At 34.5% G+C, this 23,607-nt stretch overlaps 1 protein-coding gene and 1 non-coding gene across 2 annotated transcripts in view; one reads left to right on the forward strand and one right to left on the reverse strand.

Annotated features, from left to right (window-relative positions):
- The window catches only part of CRPPA (CDP-L-ribitol pyrophosphorylase A), a 322,296-nt gene that overhangs the window by 23,162 nt on the left and 275,527 nt on the right, over positions 1 to 23,607 (reverse strand). The gene's annotated exons all lie outside the window — the stretch shown is intronic.
- On the forward strand, positions 12,861 to 12,960 carry LOC115509533. The gene has a single exon (XR_003967418.1). It is a non-coding gene; the product is annotated as a small nucleolar RNA U13 (small nucleolar RNA).

A 23,607-nucleotide genomic window follows, 5' to 3' on the forward strand; every position in this document is an offset into this window, starting at 1 on the left:
AGTAATAATTACAAGAAAGAAAACGTCTGTCTGGATTACACACACGTCGACTAAAGGAGTGAGAGACACTACTGAACAGTGAGCACTAAATCATGAAAGCAAAAATGATTGATAATCTTTATAGGGATATATTAAAAGGCATTTAAAAAGTAAGTGTCAAGTTCAATGATAGGAAGTTCTTATTATATACATTGTTATAAAAATATAATCCTCTCACAGAATGAAATATCTCCTGACTTAAAAAATGAAACAAAAGCTCGCATGAGGATTTCTAGCCTGCTTAGATTTGTTTTGTTTTAGATCTGAGCACTTTATTTACTTGGAAATAAGCTCTCAGCATTGCGGAACAAAAACAAAAACACACACTCGCACAGCTCCCCTATGAAAACTGTAGCTTACAATGGCATTCTTCCATATATTATATGACTGATTTTTTTAAATAATAAGTATTGTGAAGTTTAGGAAAAGAAGGGTAGGGGAAGTTGGTCTCATTATTATTGGAGATGCCTTTGGCATTGTTCTTTATATTCTCAATAATAAATGCTAGAGTAACAGCCTGATTTATAACAATCATTTTCAGTCTGAGGTAACCATTTCTTGTACATCCCTTTATAGCATGTTAACTTTCTGCCTTCAAACTAATTATATATGCTGAATAGAAGGAATAAAGTGAATGTTTTAAGAGGGAAACAAGATAGATTAAATTGAACAGTAAAACATTCCTTGTTTTCAACCAGGAACATTTTACACATAAGAATTTAATGGAATACAACAGAGTGCAAAGAGTCTTTAGTATCTTATAACATTAGTTTGTTTATTTACAGTAGGCTTATGAATCCAAAACAAGAAGTTATAAGAAGAATACAAATATAATTGATAAATGCTAGATATTATTAAATTTTTTTTTTTGAGAGACAGAGTATGAGCAGGGGAGGAGCAGAGAGAGGGAGACACAGAATCAGAAGCAGGCTCCAGGCTCTGAGCTGTCAGTGCAGAAAAGCCCAACATGGGGTTCAACCTCATATACAGTGAGATCATGACCTGTGCCAAAGTCGTACACTTAACAAGTTTAGCCACGCAAGTGCCCCAATAAGTGCTATATTTTAATATGCTTGAGATTTAAACATCCTAAGATTCTAAGTACTTATTCTTCTTCCCTTCAAAAGAAAAGAATCAGTTGCCATTTCCTACAGCCTGATGTATAGCTTATTGCTAGGGTGTATAAAGCAACAAAACAACAAGTTAAGTTACAGAAGAGGAATAGTGACTATAGATAAGCCACAAGGGAGTCAAATTTTAGGGAAGTCCAAAGGCAAACTCTGTTAGATTCATGCAGATCTATCTTGTTTGTCAGGAAACAAGATTCAAAAGCCCTAGTAACTCAGAGCTCTGTCCAGCAACATCCACCTGCATATCAATCACTAGGAGCCGAAGATATTTTTAAAAAATAACTGTTTTAACGCGCATAGCAGAAGCTCATCCAACTTACAGGGCCACCCAATAAATGTCATGTGATGGTGATAATGAACTCTAAAATGCGCACTGGATGCCAAACTGTATGGTGCTTAAGAGGCATGACAAGAAGTAGTCACCATACCACACTAAACTACAGAAATCCATGGGTCAGGGATTTAAAAGGGATACTAAATTTGTGGGGTTTTTAACTGCTTTACTTACAACTCTCTATATTTTATAAAAATAGCTTGAGGGGCACCTGGGTGTCTCAGTCAGTTTAGGGTCCAACACTTGACTTCAGCGCAGGTCATGATCTCACGCTTCATGGGATCAAGCCTGGCATCAGTCCCTACAGAGCAGAACCTGCTTGGGATTCTCTCCCTCCCTTTCTGTCTCTGCCCCTTCCCTCTTCATGTTCTCTCTCTCACTTAAATAAACAAACTTAAAAAAAAAATAGCTGGTAAATGAAGGACAAATATGTAAAGGTTTTCTTCAGCACCCAAAAATTAACAAAGTATTTTAATTAATACAAACAAAATAAAAATTGTAAATTTAATTTGACTTAACAGTTATCATGATATTAAATTGCTAATCACCTCTTTTCAAGAGCCATTGAAACATTGAATGTATCACGTGACATGAAAAATACGATTTATTTCACTAAAGGGAAGGGAAGGAAGCCACAAAAGAGTGGTTTCTTTCTTCCAAACTATAACTAAAACTTGATCTTTTAAAACTGTGAATAAACATAAAACAGTTTTGTTACATAAAACAGTTTTGTTACATAGTAATTATTCAGTTTCTTGCTTCCAGTTACAAAACAGACAAGACTATCTTCCACTTACTCTGGGCCATTTCTATAACATACAATTCATTTAAAAATAGCTCCTTTCTCTTATGCAGCCCCATAGAATCATTTTTACGTTCATTAAGAATAAATTCAATGAATCAACTAGAGAGTAATCACCACAAATTTGAAGATAATATGAGAAAGATAACAGCCAAGACAGGATGACCTTTCAATGAGGGGATTATAAGTAATGAGAGTTACTTATTATTCATTATAAGTAATTACTTGTAATTACGCTTACTCGTTATAAGCAGTAAGAATTATAATGGTGGACCTCTTTGGGGACCCCCCTCCTCAAAGAAAGTGTTATAAATTCTAAGTGTACCTTTCAAGAAGAATTCAATTACTTTTTAATTTTATGAAGTAGATTGCCTAATGGATAACTTAATAATGTATCAGAAGAACAAAACTCTAATTTTTGAAAGGTTCCTTTTTAATAAATCATTGAGAAGCTTGATCAAGGTGGTAGCCTAAGGGCACATGTCTTCCTCATTTTAAATCCCTGCAAATGTGTACTGGTGGTTATGGTGGGGTTAAATGCACTTGGATCCTCATACATGCACACACAGATACACACATGATAATACTGGAAAATAACAGGTCATGCTATAATGTGACTAGAAATTTTGGAGAACTCTTGAGAAAGAGAGAGAGGACTAGGCCAGAAACAAAAACTACAGACCCAAGGTAGAGCTCTAGAGAAGACAATTCTGTGTTGGTTCAATTTGGGATTGAGCAAATTCACGGAGCAGAAAAAGATCCTGGCCCAATCTTAAAGGTAAGTATTCATTAACTATATTCTAAGGAGTCATTAGGCTGACAGATCCATCACTCCCTACCTGCATTAAAGAATTGGCAATACAGATGTTTACTCACAGCCTAAAGCAGATCATCCGAGCACTTAATCTGGAAAAAACTGACAATGTCTTAAGTTGTCAGGGAATTTCGAAAGAAAAATAATCTTCTATAAGGGAAGCAAGCTATTAGAAGTAAATGACATTTATACGGTAATAATAATGTTATTGTGTTAACTAAAAGTTGTGATAATATGCATACAATGTTCTCTCACCACAATACACTGTGAAAAAGAAGAGTTTACACTAAGATTTCTAGTTTGGTTTCAACATATAAAAATCTGTTATTTAACACATTATAAAATGAAGGGAATAACACAGGAAGAACTTTTAATTACATTTAGTATTTGTACTGTTCAACATCTATTCCTGAGAAAGAAAACAAAAAGATGTCAAGTGGGGAGAAGAATCTCTTTCATACGAATTTCCCTTAAAAGAGACACAAGGATAAGTGACATCACTTCTAATATACCTCACTGCACTGGATTTCTTAGCTAATGTAACAGGGAAAATAAGAAATATAAGGGTTAAATACTGGAAAGTAAAATACAATCTTCTTTTAAACATAAAAAAGTAATCATTTGAAAATATAAAAGAACTGTGAACAGAGTTCAGTAAGTGGTTAGGTTTAAGAACAATCCACAGAATAATATGCACTTTCCTGTAAAATAGTAAAAAAAAAAAGTTATAAAATGTAATATTTTCAAGGGCGCCCAGGTGGCTCACTTGGGTTAGCAACCGACTTCAGCTCAGGTCATGATCTCAGTTTGTGAGTTCAAGCCCCACATCGGGCTCACTGCTGTCAGCACAAAGCCAGCTTTACATCCTCTATTCCTCTGTCTCTCAAAATTAATAATAATAATAGTAATAATAATAATAACCACCTTTAAAAACTTTAAAATAATTTAATACTTTCAAAGACCCTAACCACAAAACTTGGTAGCTCTCAAAACATTGGCAATAACCAATTATGAAATGTAATAAAAAAGATAATTATCACATTGGCAAAAACAAAGCAAAATAAATTAAAACCCATAAAATGGTCATAATTAAGTCTTGAAAAGTGTCAGATGGAGTACCGACATTTCTAAATTAAAACAGAATTATCAACAATAACTTTTAGTAACTGCAACTCACACCAAGTAATTTGAGTCTACATTTGTAGGATGTTCAAAAAGAATAAATCACAAAAAAACTAATTTAAATTTTACTTACGCCATTTTATAGCAAATGGATGCATTTTTTACACTGATAAGCAATAAATACCATGTTAATTTTGGTCAAGATTTAGGTTACAGAAATAATTTATGCAATTTTTGAGGCTGCCCTAACTCTTCCAACCATAGCTACAAAGGAAATCAGTTTTTCTTTCAGGTGTTACGTGGAAAAAGAACACAGACATATTCTTATAAATTTGCTAAAATTCATCTCAACCTCCCCAAACAGTACCAGTGACCAGGAAAATCATTTTCTGTTCTTTTCCCAAAGTGATATAGAGAACTTTAAGGAAGCAAACCTATGGCTAGGGGAAATTAAATTGTTTAAATGAGAAGTCCCCTTATTTGGGTTAGAGCTAATCTGTGACTTTTTCACATGAGTTATAAATCAGGGAGAAAGGGTTTCCAACATAAAGAAGAGAAACCAGATGACAAATAACAAAGCCAAGAGAGTAACTTGGTAAGAAAGCTAGATTTAGGCTAGAACATAAGACATGGAAATACTTTTTTAAGTTTATTTATTTATTTTGAGAGAGAGAGAGAGAGAAAGAAAGAGAGAAAGAGAGAGAGAGAAAGAGAGAGAGAGAGATACCCCAGCAGGCTCCATGCTGTCAATGCAGAGCCCAACATGGGGCTCGATTCCCTGAACACAAGATCAAGGACATGGAAATTCTTAATGATAGAATGGAAAATTTAAAAAAAAAAAAAAAAGTCAGTGAAGATCAAGAAGAATCCACACCAATTCAAAGTCATAAGGCAGAAAGACAAATTAGACCCAAATAACACACCATGTTAGTAGGAGCCCATAATGGACAGAACTAAGAATATGCCACACAGGTATATTTACAAAACATTATGATAGTCATAGAAATAAAGTCACTATGACTAGGGATAAGATGAATAAAAAAAAAAAGAGAAAGTATAGTAATGAGCAATCCATAGACATCCGAAAATAATTAGTTTTACTTCATGACTAAATGCATAATATACAAATTATTTTCAGTCTTACAGGATGGTTATAAATAAACATTGGTATATATTGCTTTAATTACTGTAGCTTAACCATGAGAATAGAAGCATAAAAGAAAAAGATTCAAAGTTTGAGCAATACATCCAATTTTAATCAGTACAATCAAACCCATTATTTTTTTTTTTAGGAAAAAATGATTTGATCCCTCTCGCCACATCACACATGGTGCTCCTCTATAATTATGCTCCTCCTTTATCTCTCCAGTCTAACCTCATTAGCCTATTCTTAAGCCTTTTGAGTTGAAGTTCTCTTCGGTCATAAGGCATTCTTATCCTTTCTTCAGAATTCTTTCTCTTCCATCATTACTTTCCTTCAGATCTCAGAGTGGGTGAAAAAGTTCCTTTTCATTTTTGTTCCTCTTCCTCAAAAAAGTCCTTCTGGACATGCCTGCTTAGGTCAAATCCATCCATCGTGGCTCTCATGGGACCTCTCCTTTTTAGCTCTTGTCTCTGTTCCAATTTTGTATTTATTAATGTGATTCTTTCCTGGCCTGAAGCTCTAGGCTGATACCAGATACATGTAATCTTGTCTGTCCAGGCTCAGCACTGCACTCCCAGTTTCCTTATGATGCCTACACCAGAGTGAGTGCTAATACATATCTGTACAGGGAAGCACATATTTTGAATGAAAAAAAAAATGTCTAAGAAATGAAATTTAGGTTTCTGGCTTTATTTGTTGATAAATCTTTGCAAGCCAGATGTAACTTAGTCTCCTTTCCTATTCTACATGTCCATTTCATCTCCCTCCCAGTGTCTCTCATTCCTCTTTGATATGTAATCTCAGGGACCAGAAAGTATATTTCTCTTTCAGTGTTTCACCATTTCTGACAGATTGCCATTCCAACTCACAGGACTCATTGTTTCCCTATTGAGGCCCTACTTTCACACAAGACCTGAGACAAGAATGGGAATGTAATCAAACAAGTAACTATTGAACTTAAAAAAAAAAAAAAAAAAAAGCTGGTCCACATTCTACCCAAGATCATCTGAGACTGCACCCACCGCATGACAATCATACCCCCCAGATCAATTGCCCTGATAAAACTCTTGAAAGGACTTATGTGCAATAAAAAAATTATAATAATGAAGGTTAAAATAATAGATGTGCTATAATATTTTGATTATTGGAAAGAAAGAATATTCTTTTTTTGAAATCAGAAGAAATACTTATGTTCCTTTAATGATGCATATTAGATATTTTCCAGATAGAAGGAAGCAAAAGAGAAAGGGGTCTTTTTAAATACAGACTCTAGGAAATTGTTGGTTATGTCAGAGACCATCTGAAGTTGCATGGTTGAGAAATTATGCTGCTGTGTCAGCAAAAATTGAGTTCTGAAGTGAGAAGATGGGCACCTAGCAGAATCTGTCTTACATGTTTTATTTAATCCTTAAAACAGAATTAAATAAACAAATTAAAAACAAAAACAAAACAAAAAACACCATGACTGCAAGTCCTTCTATCCTTACTGCCCATTCCTAAATTGGAAAATGGATTTGCAAAGAGCAGATATCAACTCCCTAACACTGACCCAGCCTCATTCTGCCAAATTGCATTAATTGGGAAACTCCCTTGAACTAAGTTTCTTCCTTTGTATACTGCCAAGGAACACTTTTATTTATGGGACATAAGTAATGAATCTCTGTATCCTGTTTTAAAAATTAGGTCCAAATTCAATAACATCTGGAAGATATTCCTAGAAGTTTAGGATTTAAGGATGAGGACGTTCCCTATTTTCAGAATGGAATATATGTCCTGTTTTTTGTTGTTTTAGTTCATTTTTAGGAAAATTTCAGCAAAAAAGATGAATGTATCTATTTAGTCCTTATAATCTATAAATCTGCCCAGGCTTAGATTCTGCTTTCTGTTTACTTTGTTTCCAGTATGACTTTTGATGACTTGGCCATGTTACTCTGTTCACACAGTTAATAACGATCTATTATGTATATACATAGTGCTATATATCCAAGTGTGAGTTACATAGCAATGTGTTATCAGGTAGGTTCTGTCATAAAAAGATTTATAATCTATAAGGAATTTTATAGTGAAACATATACCAAAAAGTTAAAGAGTAATACAAGGGTTTGTATCTTAATATTATCTGATAATGCCTCAAAGGCTGCTTAAGAATCTAACAAGAAATCAAGGAGACTGAAACTTCTCATTCTGCTCCTCAAATAGATAAGATTTCTGGTTTCCAAAGGGAATATGCTCCATATTATTATTTTCTTAAATTTACATCCAAATAAGTTTGCATTAAGTACAACAATGATTTCAGGAGTAGATTCCTTAATGCCCCTTACCCATTTAGCCCATCCCCCCTCCCACAACCCCTCCAGTAATCCTGTTTGTTCTCCATATTTATGAGTCTCTTCTGTTTTGTCCCCCTCCCTGTTTTTATATTATTTTTGTTTCCCTTCCCTTATGTTCATATGTTTTGTCTCTTAAAGTCCTCATGTGAGTGAAGTCATATGATATTTGTCTTTCTCTGAATAATTTCACTTAGGATAATACCCTCCAGTTCTATCCACATAGTTGCAAATGGCAAGATTTCATTCTTTTTGATTACCGAGTAATACTCCATTGTATATGTATACCACATCTTCTTTATCCATTCATTCCTCAATGGACATTTGGGCTCTTTCCATACTCTGGCTATTGTTGAAAATGCTACTATAAACATTTGGGTGCATGTGTCCCTTTGAAACAGCACACCTGTATCCCTTGGATAAATACCTAGTTGTGCAATTACTGGGTCGTAGAGTAGTTCTATTTTTAGTTTTTTGAGGAACCTCCATACTGGTTTCCAGTGGCTGCACCAGCTTGCATTCCCAGCTCCATTTATTTTTGCACAATGGATTTCATTGATAGAAAGAATGTTTTAAACTGAAGATAATCAGAGAAATGAGAAAATAAATAGTGAATAAGTAGTATACAGATAATGACATAAACTCACTGAAATGATTTTGTACAATGGTTAATTATGTCTTCCAGGACTTGAGCTAGTTCAGAAGTACAGGTAGAGAATTCCCCAGCACCACCAGGGTAAGGGTAGGTGGCTGCTGTGAAAATATGGGGCCCAAATACATGCTAGAGTAGGACTGTTAAGTCAACTCCCTAACTAACAAAGGCAACAGAAGACCTCACAGCAGCAGGGATGGGATGTATTAATTAAGTTTGAAACCAGGGTACAGAACTTAGATCATGTACTCATAACAACACCCTTGAAGATGCTTCATCAGGTGATTTACATAGCATAAGTAGTATTTTAAAAAGAATCATCTGGAGAACAAATGATCAAACAGAAATTAGAGCAGGGGTTTTCAACCTGAACGTGATGGTCACTCTAGGCTTGAGTAATGATCATTGGAGGCTGTCCTGTGCTTTGTATGATGTTTATCATCATCCACAACCTCGGCTCATTATCCGCCCATAGCACCACACCCTCGGTTATGACAACTCAAAATGTCTCCAGATATTATTGCTAATGTGCCACAGGATGAAAGGTAAGGAAAGTAATTATTTTTAGATATGAAGGGAGACCTTGATTACAAGGATGAGCACATGACCTATACAGGTCTTACATACATAGTATGAAAGTATATATATATATATATATACTATATACTATATACTATATACTATATACTATATACTATATACTATATATACTATATATATATAGTATGAAAGTATATTCAGAATTCCCTCAATGATTCAACTTTGTAGACTTCTTAAAAAAATTTTTTTAATGTTTATTTCTGAGAGAGAGAGACAGACAGTGTGAGTGGGGAGGGGCAAATAGAGAGGCAGACACAGAATCTGAAGCAGGCTCCAGTTTCTGAGCTGTCAGCAAAGACCCAACGCAGAGCTAGCACTCACAAACCATGAGATCATGACCTGAGTCAAAGTGGGTTGCTTAACTAACTGAGTCACCCAGGAGCCCCTAAGTTTCTAGACATTGTAATGGGAAAGTAGCACTCAAAAAAGGGAAAGTAGAGAAGAAAGCATGTTTTAATGAGGGAAAGGAAGGTGTGGAAATAGGGATATCAAGTTAAATAATTTCTTATATATGAAACCTGTCTGTACAGCATAACATCTTAAAGAACACTTTCTATAATTTTAACAGATAAGTAAAAATGAGCATAGGATTAAATGATACAGAAATGTATATGGCAGGATATGCATAATACTGACATTTCTCAACTTGCTTTTAAAAATTATGATTGAATTTTAGCCACAAACATACAAATTTACCCTTTGCAAAATACTAGAAATGTTTCTAAGAAGTTGCACAAAATTGGGGTGCCTGGGTGGCTCGTTGGTTAAGTGTCTGACTTTGGCTCAGGTCATGAGCTCACATTTTGTGAGTTTGAACCCCGTGTCGGGATCTGTGCTGACAGCTCAGAGCCTGGAGCCTGCTTTGGATTCTGTGTCTCCCTCTCTCTCGGCCCCTCTCCCACTTCTTCTCTTTGTCTCAAAAATAAATAAATGTTGAAAAAAATAAAAGTTAAAAAGAAGCTGCCCCACATTAAATCTAACCATAAGGCAAAGGTATCATGAGAAGTTCCATATTTAAGTGAATACTATGCTACACTTTTCTGAAAATTAACAATTTTATAGCACCATTACTTACTAATATCCCATCTTAGGGTCTGGTTTTTAAGTTTTATTTCCCCCAAAGTTGAACACACTATTTGAAAAGTAAATAAATAACACTAACTGTCATTGGCCAAGATCTCAAAACCACTTTATTCCAATATACCTAAGCAAAGATGTAGCATTTTCTGCCTTTTGAGGATCACCTTCTTAGCGTTATTGTGAGGTGCTCTTGGAAATGCTCACAGCAAAACAAAAAATTCATACAAGGATGTTTTAAACAGGCACAATTTCAAATGCACAGCCAGAAGGTTTTAATAAACCTAAAGAAGTAGAGTGTCAAGCAAAAGGTTAAAATATACCTCTGTGAAGACCTCTGCTTGACTGTTCTTTGACTACTTTGTGGTGAGGTAAGACTCTATTATATAAACTATATATTGAGCTTTACCTTATAATTATGGTAAGTGTTATTTGTGAAAGTTACTTAAACTGATTTGGAATTTTGCTTCCTCAGCTGGCAGCAATTACACAAAGACCACCAGAAATTATTCTTCAGCTCCTTTTGGGATCTACAAGCTTGTTATGAACACTTATGCAAGCGTGCATGAACATTACACTCTGACAACAAACAAGGCCAGAGGGAAGGTTTTTCTTTGCTACTAAAAATCTGCTTGTGATTCAAAAGCCAAAAGCGAAATCATAATTCTACCAGCATATACAACTTTATCTAAAATCAGAGTCACTCCATGCAGGATTTTGACAGTAACAAGTCACACAAATTACTAACTACTTCTTACCCAGTGAGTACAATCATCTAACAAAGCAATTTCCATACGAGCAACCAGAAACATTTCTGGCTTCAGTTGTTAATCTTCCATGAAAAACTATTTCCATACTATTTTTAACTTGTATATGGTAATAATTATATGTTTATCTCTGAAGCATGAAAACTCTTACAGTACCCTTTTTAATGCATTTGTGGACCGTTATCCCTGCCATGTCCTTGGCAGATGGAAGTATTCCTATCTTCCTTCCAGGAACAAAAGCTGAGAAACACACTGCTTTCTTTTCAATTGGCTCCTTTTGTGTGTCCTAAACTCACACATTTTTGGGCCTACTTCTCAATAACCTTTCAATTTTATTTTCTTAGATAAAAAAAAAAAATGCAACCGTGTGATACCTAAAGCCAATTAATATGGAAAAATACATTAAACGGCAAATAAAATTCATAATTTACCTTGACCACGTACATAGAAAATTTAAGTATTAAATATTTTACTATAAATTGGAAAGTTTATTTAAAAAGCAAAGGAATCATTTCAAGATATTTAACTATAGAGATCTGAACTAAAATATCTTACACGCCTTTTACCAACTGTTTTAAACTCATTTAATACACTGAATAACCATATGATATGAATATTCTTTTATCTTTATAGAGGAGGAAAATTAATCTAAAAAAAATTAAGTATCTCATCCAAGTTTAGACAGAAAATAAGTGAGGGTCCTGAGTATTAAGTCCAGTTCCATCTGAATTTCCAAAATAACTTTATTTCTTTGATTCTATGTATGCTCCATCCTTTCTGAAGTTCAAAAAGGACCCAATTACCAACTAGACTGACTTCAAATACATAAAACCTGAAACAGGGTTACAAATTAATGCTAACAATTGCTAACCAAAACATGGTCTTTATTCTTAAGGAACTCACAGTTTAGTATTGGACACTAACATTTTATTTCCAGGGTGTCTTCACTGCATCAAATGCATAAAACATCAGCACCTCACAGAGATTTCATACAAGAAAGTAGGTATCCATTGTCTACTGTAATGGAATGAGAATGAGGGTAATGGGAAGATATTAAACATACATTTTATTAATGCTGTATATCATATAAAGTTATAGGATTGTATTAATGTATATAGACAAAAACATATTAAAGTATTAATTATACATGTTTATATTATATACACATATACACACATATACATACACACACACATATATGTAATACCCAATACATATATATCAGGTATGTCTTTCCACTACCCTCCTCTCATTCCACCTCAATAAACAAAGGATATCTACTTTCTTCCATAAAATTACTCTGTGAAGTGATGTACCATGTATCTCTGACACACATATACACACGTGTGTGTTTGTGTGTGTGTGTGTGTGTGTGCATCTGCACATTACTTATATCTATTTCTTTTTGAAAGAGAGAGAGCAAGCATGCACAAGAGTGGGTGAGAGAGAAAGAGGGAGAGAGAGAATCTCAAACAGGCTCCACACTCAGCATGAGCCTGACAGTGGGCTCAATCTCCCTTCTGTGACATCATGACCTGAGCCAAAATTAAGAGTTGGTTGCTTAACCAAGTGAGCTACCCAGGTGCCCCACCTATATATTAATGTATGTATGTATACATCTTAAGACTTCTGTCTAGATTAATCTCTCTAAAAGTATTCCCTACATCTGAGAGCTCTGAGATTGCTAATTTGCACCATTTGAATTCTTTAAGATAATTTCTTGAAGCACTGTATTATAGAAAACAAGATTGAGATACTACTTCAGAAAGGAAAACTGAAGTACTCAACTCTAATGATCTATACTTTAACCTTTTTGATGTGATTAAGTATGGGAGGGGAGGGGAATAGGTAGAGGAAAAGACTTTTGCTCTTAATTATACTTTTATACTTTAAGAATTATTTTATAAAAAGTATGGGTATTAACTTTATACTTTTTAATGGTAACAATACTGAAGACACATGGTATTCAAAATTAAATATTCAAAGGATGACTGAGGTTTACAGATAGCTACAGAAAATCTCCTTTTATTAGCATATGATTACGAATATTAGATCCTTTTGTAGTCCTAAGCATGACTGCGTGTTCACACCTTTGTGTGATATGTGCCTCCCTCAAACCTTATTATGACCTTGGCACTTAACCTGTCTGATATGGAAAAAAAAAAAAACAAAAAAAGAACACTACATAAAATTTAATTTTTAATCATCTTATTTCAAAAAAGAGGTTCATTTTTTCCTTCAACTTCCACTGACACTATTCTTCAGTTTTTCATTAGAATATCCACTGCTGTAGTGGTTCTTTTTTTTTTTTTTCTATAAGCATTTTGTACACAAAAATAATAAGAATAAACCTAATAATGAAAATTCTGAGCCAGATGTACAGATAGTTATGAATTTTGCTTTCTCATTATCATACTGTATGATATGATATATACAAACAACCATGAAGAATCAAAGATTTATGCTTGCAATTATAATCTTGCACAAAATATGAGCACTGAGTGCTGATTAAACTAGTGATGCTTTATTAAAACTTCAGGAAAATACCATGTAGGAAAAATATTTTACAACATAAGCTTTATTCATTTTTGAAGTGACCAAAAATAGATAGAACGTAAATATTAAGACAACAATAAAACCAACATGCTGTAAAAATAAACAAGGTTAACAGAACATAAACTATGTCAACTATTCACATATATATCTGATATATTTCTCTAACTGAACTCTTTACAGCTGAAGATATTTATGTGAAAACAAGATCATCATTTCTAGACGTCTGCTGCTTACTTACCACCTACAATAATTTTCCAAATAGAACAAATCACTGTTGGCTTAAATATCTCTAATTTCTCAGGAAAAGGATTTGGCTATGCAAGGGTACAATTGGCAATGGTATGGTATCTTGGGGTGAAAGGAAAAAGTTAAGCCATTCTTGAGTATACCCTGAGAAATACAAAAACTAAATTTGAAGTACTGGCAAAAACAATTAACCAAGAATATTTTAGAATCATTCAAGAGCTTTTAAGAGATCAGAGGGTATCCAAATTATGCCTTCAGTGTGTATTTACTGGTATTAACCTGTGTTTCATGCTTTAGCAATGAGGGGTATGAGCTAATTATAACTTGAGCACCAAAACATAAGCACAAGGAAAAAAAAGGAACTTGATGACCCTAATATACTTTTTAGTTCCATAAAATTGTCTACATATTATGAAAATATTTAAAAATCTATTTTCTTTTTTAAAATTATGCTGTACTTTGGTGAATGGTAGACGGTAAGAATCATGAGTTAAAATATTAACTAAACATTTTAAAGGACCTATTTATTCTCTGTGTGAGTAGCTCACTTTACATGAGAAAGCCCTAAGGGGTAGTGAGGAAGAGGCAGAGTGCAGCATGGTAAAGAAGAGAGAGAGGAGGAAACAGGCAGTCTAACAGATCTCTGATGTAAGAACAGTGCCCTTGGGTATCATTAAGCTTCTTCATTCTCATTTTCTTTTACATCACCAAAACAGAGACAACAAAACCTGATGTGTCCACCCCTGAACCCACCCTATCCACACCAGAAATTTTCTAAGGTTTAAATGGCAGATCCAAAAATGTCCTCATCAAATATAACATTTTAAGAAATTAAATTGCTTTATTTATCATGAGCTTTTCCCCCAAGTAAATAGTATTAATACTAATTCAAAAGAGAAATGTGATACCAAAATCAAATGCTTTTTTTCTTTCTCTTGCAACTAGACTATATTTACTACAGACCCCAGGTGCTTAGGATATAGTAGTCACTTAAAAAAATTAATCAATAAATGAAGGAATGTACAAATGCATCTCTTGTGTTACCTAGACTAAAATCTGCTATACAGCTTAAGAATTAATAATATTACTTAAATATTCCCAAAGTAGACACTTGGCAGAATTTTCTACATTGGAATTACAATTCTAACCTTCAATAGGTGCAATGTTTTTCCAGGGAAAGAAAACCTGCTACAAAATACAAAGAAGTACCATTATGGCTAACAGACTCATAGTCTGGTCAGCCATATTTCCCACAGACATGACTAAATTTAAGACTGATATTACTTTGCCATTATTAAATTCTCTGTTAAAAAAAAAAAGTGTCAAGCAGAACTATTGCCCATGATAAAGTATATCCAAAGAAATACTGTACAAGCTAGGGAAAAAACAACAACAGTAAATTGTTCATTAACTTACTATTACACAACTAGTTTTCAAGAAGTATGATCTCATTTCTTATATTTATATTAATTAATATGCAGAGACTTAAAGAACTAAAATACAAAGGTGAATTGCCTCCATTGAAGAATCAGGAGCAGCAGTGACACTTTCCTTTCTGACTCCCTCATCACCCACAGAAGCCCGTGAGCAATCTGTTGGATTTTTCTGTAGAGCATAGTTTCAAAACCATCGCCTTTTACAATCCTTTTTAGTCAATCTTGTAGGAACTGGCTTTCTAATTGATGGGCAACTTTGATGAGGTTTAACTATTTCTCAGCATCTCCTAGAGATCTGTTTGAATAATCCAGGACACACTTATTTATAAACTTTTGCCATTTTTAATAAATAGAATGCTTTTTAATATTTGGGGGGCATAATCACTCAGGCAGTGAAGACAGGCATGAAACATTTCACAAGAAAAAGAAACCAGTGCACAACATTCTGCATGCTAATGCCTAAAAGTGATCAATGGACCAAATATTAAGAACCTTCTCTTGGTTGGTGTGCCTGGGTGGCTCAGTCAGTTAAGCACCAGACTTAGGCTCAGGTCATGATCTAATGATCAGTAAGTTTGAGACCCACCTAGGGTTCTGCATTGACAGCACAGAGCCTGCTTAGGATTCTCTCTCCCTCTCTCTCTTGCTCTCTGCCCCTTTCCCTCCCTTAAAATAAATAAACTTAAAACAAACAAACAAACACTTTGCTTCACTTTCCTCCTTCCATGTTAGGGGTCAGAAAACTATGGCCCTCACAACAAATCAAGGTTCCTTTGGTCTTTACTATGTGTCACTGGTACATGGCCAATCATTCATTTACAGTTTATCCATGGCTACTTTTGTTAGAATGGTGGAGATGAGCATCCACAAACCCCCATATCTTCTTTTTTCTTTTTTAAGAAAAATATTGTATAACAATTTATAAAATAAAATATTTTGACACCAAGGCTTTAATTATACAATTTCTTAAATATTTAACCAATACTCAACACTTGGAATTTATTCAAAACACCAAGAACCAGCTTTTATATATTTTTCTTCTCTAATTTATGTAAATGAGTAAAAAAAAAAATGGACCCTAAATGAGCAAAAAGCTGTACAGAAATTTTGATTTATTTTCTTACAAAGACTAACAAATCTAAAATATTAAACATAAGAGATTTAAGTGAGCTATGTAAATATGAATATTAAAATATTTCATTTTAAAGGGCATAGCAAAAAGGCATCATATATTCAACCATTCACTATAATTCTTATCTTTCCCAGGCTAGTAATTATCAGAGTGCTAGAAAGATTATTTATTTAACTACATTTCAAATTCCTTGATGACAAAAACCCCAAAGCATTTGTATGCATAATTTTAGACAAGCCTGGATCTTCTGCTGAGTACAAAATATGCACATACTCAATTTAAATACAGGACCATGCTTATTATGAAAAGGTTTCTAATTTCAAGAATAAAGTTCTATATTGCATTAAAGAAATTATATAGTACAAAAAAGACTTTATTCATTGATATACTGGTAATTTAAATATAAATTATAATAAAACTATTGATTTTGAGGTAGGCATGGAAAAACAATTGTTCGAAAATAGTCCCCATATCTTAAGGAAAGTACTCTGTGATAAGAGTTTTCCACGTTTATATTCATACACTATATTTTAAATTTCTTTGGCTATCTTCCTAACCTACTCAAAATGTACCACCTACATTATAAGTATAGGTCTGTAATAAATCTCTTGAGAATAATGCATAATTCAAAACCCTGTCCTGTGTTAAATTCTAATGAGGTTTTAAGTACTTTTCGATTTTAGCACATTAATGCATTATAAAATCACCAGAGCAAAGAGTAATCAATCTCAACCCTAGTTCACCTATAACTTAGTTTCTTCCTCCTCAGACAAGAATTGTCGTAAGGTTCCACCAAGATGATTTAAAAATGAGTAACAATTGCTTGAAATAGACCAAGAAAAACTATAGTAAGTATTTGTCATCAGGTAGGCTTGGCATTTTTATACTCTACTTGAACCTCATGGTTAAAAAATTAAGTTGGGAAGAATATCAGATATTCTTTATGTTCTAATTGGCTGAATTACTAAATACAAAGCACTGAGAACAGCATGTGCCATCTATGTCAAGCAGTTTACAAACTCCACACCAGGACCATCAGAACCATGATTGCATTTCCATCGTAGAAATGAAAACACAAACAAAAAAACTCACCCATATGTAATCTTCTCTGGGAGTAAAGTACTTGAAGGTCAAAGTGATTTGAAATGCATGCTTCAGGGTATTTAGAGGGTAAAACTTTCCATTATTCAGGAAAGATTTTATCAAAGACATCCAGAGAATTAAAGACTTATGCAACAATTCTGAGACACAAGTCAATAAAAACACAAGTCCCAGAAAAGTGTAGCACAGAAAGCTATGAACATGCATAAAATCCATTTAAGCTAGGGGTTAAGTAGGATGTTAAGTGTTCACAGAAGCAAGTTCCTAACTGAAGAGAAAAGTACAAATAAGGTCACTGGATGTGCAACTTACCTCCAAAAGAAATCCTTGAATGATGAACATTTAATTCTGGTTGAAGTCATATTTACGTAAAGTCTATTTCTCTCTGACAGAGGAATGACTGAAAAACTATGGTTTCCTTAGTCATGTGCAAAGCACTAATGTACCTATCATCATTGTCTCTTTTTTTTTAATTTTTTTTAATGTTTATTTATTTTTGAGACAGAGAGAGACAGAGCATGAACAGGGGAGGGGCAGAGAGAGAGGGAGACACAGAATCTAAAATGGGCTCCAGGCTCTGAGCTGTCAGCACAGAGCCTGACGTGGGGCTTGAACTCACGGACCGTGAGATCATGACCTGAGCCGAAGTCGGACGCTTAACTGACTGAGCCTCCCAGGTGCCCCTCATCATTGTCTCTTAATAGCAGCCCAACACAGTAACAATGGTATGAACAATGGAATCTACAGATGTAGTCAGCTATTTTCGCTGTGGGATGTAGAACAGTTTTCAGAAAAGACATTACTGGAGGAACCACCTATGAAACTATCCCAGCAACTCCTAAGAGGCAATGAATACCTAAATTATAGTGGTCACATTAGGAATAAAAAAAGGAAGTGGGAAATGCTAGAAATATAGAACTAGAATTCAGAACACTTAGCTACTGACTCTAGAACATGGAGGAATAATTAGGATTCTTGGTGGCATTCAAGTAACTAGAAGAACAATGGCTCTCCTAACAAACAGGGAGTCAAGAAAATATATTTCGGATTCCTTACCTATAAAATTGGAATAAATACTACCTCAGGGACATGCCTTGGCAATTAAAGAGATAAAGCCTGACTGCTAACCAATGGAGCACACAGTATCAGGCCTTCAACACTTTGGCCTCTATTGTCTAAATAGAACTGATGGACCTTGGAAAACACAACTATGATAAAGTTTGCAACCAAGGGGAAGCTGATTCATGCAGCTGATTTATGGTCACAGTAAACTTTACAATTTCTTATCTAAGTCTTCCACAAAACTATGACATGATTTTAGACCTAAATATAATTATTAGCATGCATTCATAAAATAAATGATGTCACGCACAATTTTTACTAGAGTCACCACAAACACTTTGAAAAGAGGCGAGTTAAGATCAACGGGATATAATGACGACGATAATAGTACTAACAATAAGTAAATTTTTTAAAGTTATGCAATTAAAGATATTAAGAATTATTTCTGAAATCCCTAGTCCCATAGAAACCTTTATAAACCTCTGTGGTTCTCTACCTGCAAAATGAAAGAAGAAAATAAAGGAATTCCAATTGATTGTAAAGGTGCAGTAACTCCCTCCACTGCCATGTTCCAACCATAAACTCCTGAGGCCTTAGTTTCCTTACATGTAAGTTTCTGCATGAAGGCAGTTTCCAAACAATGTTAAACAACATGTACTGTATGATCTGTGACAAAAGGGCATCGTAGTCTGCTAAGTGTGGGAACTGCTGGGTTAAACTGGCTTCTTTGCTGCCTGACTACTGAGAGCATCTTATAAGTCAATATAAATCATCAGTTTCCATGAGTATTATACAGTAACATAATTTTGCCAATAAATTTCACCATGCAGTCATTAACTTTGGCGGGCTGGGGGGGGGGGGGTGGTGCAGAGGAGAAAATACTGAAAACCCATGCCTTGGATTATTTCACATGAGTCTCTAATATATTATGCCATTTGAGCCTCACAACCAGAAAGTAGGCCACAAAAGAGTCCAAAGAGAAAAGGAAATTTAAATTCAAAGAGATAAAGCAAGCAGCAAGTAGTGAGATTTATCTTTACCTGTACTAAATCTCAGTCCAGCAATATCGTTTTATTAACGGAGACAAAATTTCTGATCTCAGGAAGAGTATCAACCTGGAAGTGGGAGAAACTAATGTCTCTTCCAAATAAGATATTCTATTCCACTGTATACAACAGCCACAGTGCAGTTTACTGGCTAACTTTGAAAGATTTAAGCTTTTGGAAACACACTTTATAACTTAAGCCTAAATGGGAAGGCCCTCGGTGTTATGGAAGCACGTACCAAGTGAAGTGTTTGATATCCCTGGAACTTTCTGTGATACCTAAGTTCAAATTTCTCTTGGGAGAGACTAATGGCTGGAAAACCAAGGCAAAAAGAAGTTTTTTAAAGATAAGTAATATTTCTGAAAGGACAATCAGCTGCTAGCTCTTCACTGACAACCTTCATGAGGGGCTCTTTAAAATTCTTGAGAAATTACTAACTGCACATTTGCTTTAAGAGTCCAAATGTATTTTGCACATGGTTCATTTTAAGTTGCAGAAACATATATAGTCCTCTATTCAATCCCTTATACAGGAGACCTGGCCCCAATACCAAAACTTTTCCTGGGAAAGTTCATTATGGTACCATTTGTAACCCAGAGAAAATGATTCTTATTTTGTTAAAGCACACATCCCCACACACAGACATGTACACAAAGATACACATACTTCATTATGAATATTAGAAACTTTAAGAAAATAAGGACTAAGGAAATCTTTTCACCAATGTCATGACATATAAAACATGATTCCTCAGATTTGAGGTACTTTATTATACTGTCAATATCCAAATAATATGGGTGCCAGCATATTTTTATAATTCTGCATTATATTTAAAAATATGTACATCCCCTTTTAAAAATCCCTAAATCATGCCAATGAGCTTCATGTGGTTAGATTCAAATTGTTGCTTCACCAGCAAATATTAAAAAAAAAAGTACTCTAAGGCTCACACTTATTCTAAACAAATCATGATTTTAAACTATGATATTAAATTCTAATATATTTTAATTAATTTTTATTTATTTATTTAGAGAGAGAGAGAGAAAGAGAGAATGAGCATGAGCACACAAGCAGGGAAAGGGTAGAGAGAGGAAGAGAAAGAATCCCAAGCAGGCTCCATGCTGTCAGCACAGAGTCCAACTTGGAGCTTGAGATCATGACCTGAGCCAAAATCAAAAGTCGAACACTTAACCAAATGAGCCACCCAGGAACCTCTTAAATTCTATTAATTTTGACATTTTATTCTCCAACTTCTTGTTGTCACTAATATGGATTTTGTTTCAAGCATTTTCTAACAGTAACCTGTAAATGTTCCTTACCACTATTAAATATTTATGTATTAGTTTTCTGTTTGTTGCCGTAATAAATTACCACAAATTCAGTACCTTAGAACAATATAAATTTATTATCTTAGGTATCTTCTAGAAATTACCCATATTCTTTGGCTTGTAGCCTCCTTCCATCTTCAAAGCCAGCAATAGCTGGTCACATCTTTCTCGCTTCACATCACTGAGCCTTTTGCCTTCGTCTTCCACTTTTAAGTACCCTTGTGAATACATTGGGCCAACTCAGATGATGCAGGATCGTCTGCCTATTTAAAGCCAACTGATTAGCAACCTTATTTGCATCTGCAACCTTACTTTTCTTTTGCCATGTAAGGTAACATATTTGCAGGTTCCAGGAGTTAGGGCATGGACATTTTGGGGGGGGGGTGCCACTATTCTTACTAAGTTGGCTAAAGCTTATATTTTATATGCTGTCAATCAGTATCTATGCTTATCATCAAATGCATTCCTCTCTAAAGAATATTTAGTAGATAAACGCCTCAAATAACAAGTAAAATAGCACATACTTTATACTAAAAAATTGAAGACAAAAGCCTTAAGCAAGAGTATCTCATACATAACTTATCATTTTTGAACTTTTAATAGAACCTAATCAACTTTACATTCATCACTTTTGAAATCATAAAACTGGGATGATGTCACAAGTGACAGCCTCACCCTCTCACATCAAGAGGCAAGCCCCTAGCTTTTGGAAAAGCACTCACCTGACGCATGCCACATGCCTCTCATTCACCTCCTTATCAACCTCCAAGGAGTCATCTTTTGAATCAAACCTTCCATCAGTAGCATGATGTAAGTATGTGCGATTACAACATGCCCTAACTTTGTAACCACACATGCGTCCATTCTTCTGTGCATGCGTGTCTTCTGCCAAGCATGGCTTTCATATGACTGATGCTATTTACGTAGTAGTTGCTTACTTATCTATGTTCAAGAATTAAACAACAGAACTTGCCATCCAAAAACAGTAAAACATGAATTTCCCCTACCTAAACCTAGTTATACTCTAAGCTCTTTGATGGTCGGAACACATCTGCCTTATTTTAGTGCCTTTTACCTATCCCAGCACATAGTACAGTTCCAAAAAGTATTGTTCAAAGAATAAATGAAGGCACAGTACCAAGTATCTCAAGCTTTCTACCATTTTTTGTCATTACTTATCTAACAAAATATATTACTCTCAGTATAAGTTTTGCTTTAGTTAAAAATCCAACAGTAAAATCTGTGCTACAATTATGTATTATCTGCAAGGCTTGCCATACCCTTAATTATCTGCAAGGCTTGCCAATTATCTGCAAGGCTTGTCATACCCTTAATTAACACAATGATTATTTAGTTCCTGCCCTCATTCTTGTAACTGTGGTCTTTCAGATTTTTTTTAATGTTTTTATTTTATTTGAGAGAGAAAGAGAGACAGAGCATGAGCAGGGAAGGGGCAGAGAGAGATGGAGACACAGAATCTGAAGTAGGCTCCAGCCTATGAGCTGTCAGCACAGAGCCCCACGTGGGGCTCGAACTTGTGAACCACAAGATCAAGACCTGAGCCAAAGTCCAAATCTCAAGCGACTGAGCTATCCAGGCACCGCTTAGATTTTCAATGTTAGGCATTTGATATTGGTATCTATTCCATAAAGCATTTCTCAATCCCCTTGAGCAGAATGATCTGTCTCTTCTAGCCCTTAAACTATCTATTCCACCTGCTACTTGCACTATCTCATGTGGCACTTATTTATACACACATTTCATCTCCCCCAGTGCAATTTCTTATATAACTCCTTTGAAGTTATCTTTACACACACACAACACTTTCAGCAGAGTTGGACATACATGCTTTTTTCTCTTCAAAATATATTCTCCAGAAAACTTGGGAAGGATATGTTTTCCACTCTGAAACTGTAATTCTCATTTTCATTAAAAGTAATTCTTTTCTCTTTATCAACAATGAAATATTTATGAATTCCTGGCTAATACAAAATATTTAGAGTGTGATTACAAAGTAAAACCAGGGCACAATGGATAAATATACAGAAATTATTATTCTGCAAATAAATAATATTCATTTCAATTATCTCTGTATACTAACAAAAATTATAAAACGAAAAGTTCCCCTACAAGGGGCATTATTATAATGTTTTTCCTAATGATATTAGTGATGACAGTCATATGCAGCAATCATTATACAGTTGATCCTTGGACAATATGGGGGTTATGAGCACTTAACTCTCATGTACTTGAAAATCTGTGCATAACTTTGGACTCCCCCAAAACTTTAATAGCCTACTGTTGACCAGAAGGCTGACCTATAACATTAACAGTCGATTAACACATACTTTGTAGGTCATATTATACACTATATTCTTACAATAAAGGAAGGTAGAAAAAATATTAAGAAAACTTTAGAAAGAAATACATTTACAGTACGGTACTGTATCTATTGAAAAAATCTGCATATAAGTGGATCCACACAGTTCAAACCCATGCTGTTCAAGGGTGAGCTGTATTAACAATAATTTAATCCCATCACACTTTCCATCATAAGGGAAGAGAGCAAAGGCAGAAAATAGTTGTAAATAGAATTCAAAATCAACTGCAAGATATGCATCTCATATGCAAATCTCTAAGTCTTTCTGTAAAGCTTATAAAGGCGTATTCTGTAATATTCTATGGTATTAATATAAAAACAGCATAAAAATTTGGTATGTACGTGATAGTAGGGGGTGGCCTTTCTTCGAGAGTGTTTGAATCTAAAAAAACTTAAATTAGAAGACAATAGACGTGTGGCCCAGATTAAGTAGACTGTGTCGCAGAGAATGTGGCTACTTGCCCAACGAAGTAGGATTTGATCTGCGAATGACTGTCAGCTCTCATTTCTAA

Source organism: Lynx canadensis, chromosome A2 (assembly GCF_007474595.2).
Source record: "Lynx canadensis isolate LIC74 chromosome A2, mLynCan4.pri.v2, whole genome shotgun sequence".
NCBI lineage: Eukaryota > Metazoa > Chordata > Mammalia > Carnivora > Felidae > Lynx > Lynx canadensis.